Below are 2,430 nucleotides of genomic sequence, written 5' to 3' on the forward strand. Positions count from 1 at the left end.
GGCTCATGAATGAAGTTTTACATGATTTCATTGGCAAATTTGTTGTAGTGTATTTAGATGATATTCTTATTTTCAGAAAGACTAAGGAAGAGCACTTACAACATTTAGCTAATGTTTTGAAATAGTTATCTGATGAACAGCTAACCATTAATCTTGAGAAATGTGATTTTATGAAGCAAGAATTGGTCTATCTTGGTTTTGTTGTATCAGGAGGCAATCTGAAAATGGATCACTCAAAGGTTGCAGCAATAACCAGTTGGCCAACTCCTAAAACAGCCAGCAATGTCAGGAGCTTCCATGGTTTGGCTCAATTTTACAGGAAGTTCATCAGGGGATTCAGTGAGATTTGTGCTCCAATGTTGGACACCATCAAAGGGGGTGTCAAGGTAAAGTTTCAATGGACAAGTGAAGAAAATAAGGGGTTTGAATTGCTGAAAACTAAAGTAGCTACTCGACCAGTGCTCATCTTACCTAGTTTTGATAAGTTTTTTACTATTGAATGTGATGCTAGTAATATTGCAGTAGGAGCTGTTTTAAGTCAAGAAAATAGACCAGTTGCATTCTTTAGTGAAATGTTAAATGATGCAAAGAAAAAGTACTCATCTTATGATTTAGAACTTTATGCATTAGTACAAGTACTTAGGAAATGGAGACACTATCTTCTTCCTAAAGATTTTGTTGTATACACAGATAATCAGGCACTCAGTTTCTTGAACTCACAGGATAAACTGAATCATAGGCATGTTAAATGGGTAGAATATTTACAAGCTTACACTTTTACTCTTAAGCATAAGAAGGGTCAGTTGAATAAAGTAGCAAATGCTTTGAGTAGAAGATTGTTAACTATTCATGAGATTTAAGTTCAGAGCATTGGTATTGATAGTTTCAGGGACATGTATCCTACTAATAATGATTTTGCTAAAGCTTATAAAGTTTGTACAAATTTTGAGAATAACTTCCATGGTGCATATGCTGATTTCACTTTGCAGGATGGTTTGTTATTCAGGGGTGGACAGTTGTGTGTTCCACAAGGTTCTATGAGAGAGAACCTCATTCAAGAGAAGCATAATGGGTTCTTAAGTGGACATTTCGGTCTCAATAAGACCTTAGAGCTAGTTCAAAGGTTTTATTATTGGCCTAAGATGTAGAGAGACATCAGGAGGTATGTTGAACAATGCTTGGTATGCCAGAAAGCAAAAGGAAACTCCTCTAATGCTGGTTTATATCAGCCTCTTCCCATTCCACATAGGCCTTGGGATTGCATTAGCATGGATTTTGTAGTGGGATTACCTAGATTTCAAGCAAGATTTGATAGCATATTTGTAGTAGTTGATAGATTTAGTAAGATGGCTCACTTCATTCCTTGCAAAACAACACATGATGCAAGTCATATTTCCTATTTGCTTTTCAAAGAAGTTGTTATAATTCATGGTTTACCTACTAGCATTGTTTCAAATAGGGATGTGAAGTTTCTTGGTCATTTCTGGAAAACATTGTGGAAGAGATTAGGTACTAATCTCTCTTTTGGTTCAGCTTATCATCCAAAAACTGAGGTTGTGAATAGTTCTCTTGGAAACATGCTTAGGTGTTTGACAAAGGAATATGGGCAGAGTTGGGATTGGCTCATTCATCAAGCAGAATATGCCTATAATGATAGTGTTAACTGCTCTACAGGTAAAAGTCCATTTGAAGTTGTTTATGGTATGCATCCAAGGGGTATAATGGAGTTGAGGGATATCACTAACTTGCAGCATAAGAGTGGGATATCAGATGACATGGCTCACTCCATGAAGGAGGTTCATGAGCAAGTGAGACAAGCTCTCCAAGACACCTCTCAAAAAGTTAAGGCAAGAGTGGATGCTACAAATAGAGATGTTCAATTTGCCATAGGTGATTATGTGATGGTTCATTTGAATAAGGAAAGGCTACAAAAGGGAATGCCAAGCAAGTTTCAGATGAGGAGGATAGGCCCTTGCAAGATCTTGGCTAAGTATGGGTCTAATGCTTATAAAGTTGATTTTCCTACTAATGTTTCTTCGTCCCCCATTTTTAATGTTGCATATCTGATTTCTTTCAAAGGGCAGCCACCGGAGGAGATTCAAAGAGTTTCTGATGTCTCTCAATCCCTTTCTGATCTATCTCTCCCTTCTCTTTCTTTTCCCCATGCTGAATAGGTTCTAGACTCCAGAGTTCTAAAAAAGATAAGGAATCACACCTACATGGAGCATCTCGTCAAATGGACGGATCAGTCTCTCTCAGAAGCCACTTGGATACCTAAATTTGACTTTATGAAAGTTGGCATTCCTTCTTCTTTGCTGCCTCAAGGAGTCACATGACTTCTTTGTTTTTGGGGGAGTATGATGCAGGAGCACCTAGTTGAGTCAAAACTCCATTTTTGGGTATTTTATGCTTTTATGTTTGCAAAGTCTT

This window comes from Cryptomeria japonica, chromosome 8 (assembly GCF_030272615.1).
Source record: "Cryptomeria japonica chromosome 8, Sugi_1.0, whole genome shotgun sequence".
In the NCBI taxonomy this organism is placed as follows: Eukaryota; Viridiplantae; Streptophyta; class Pinopsida; order Cupressales; family Cupressaceae; genus Cryptomeria; species Cryptomeria japonica.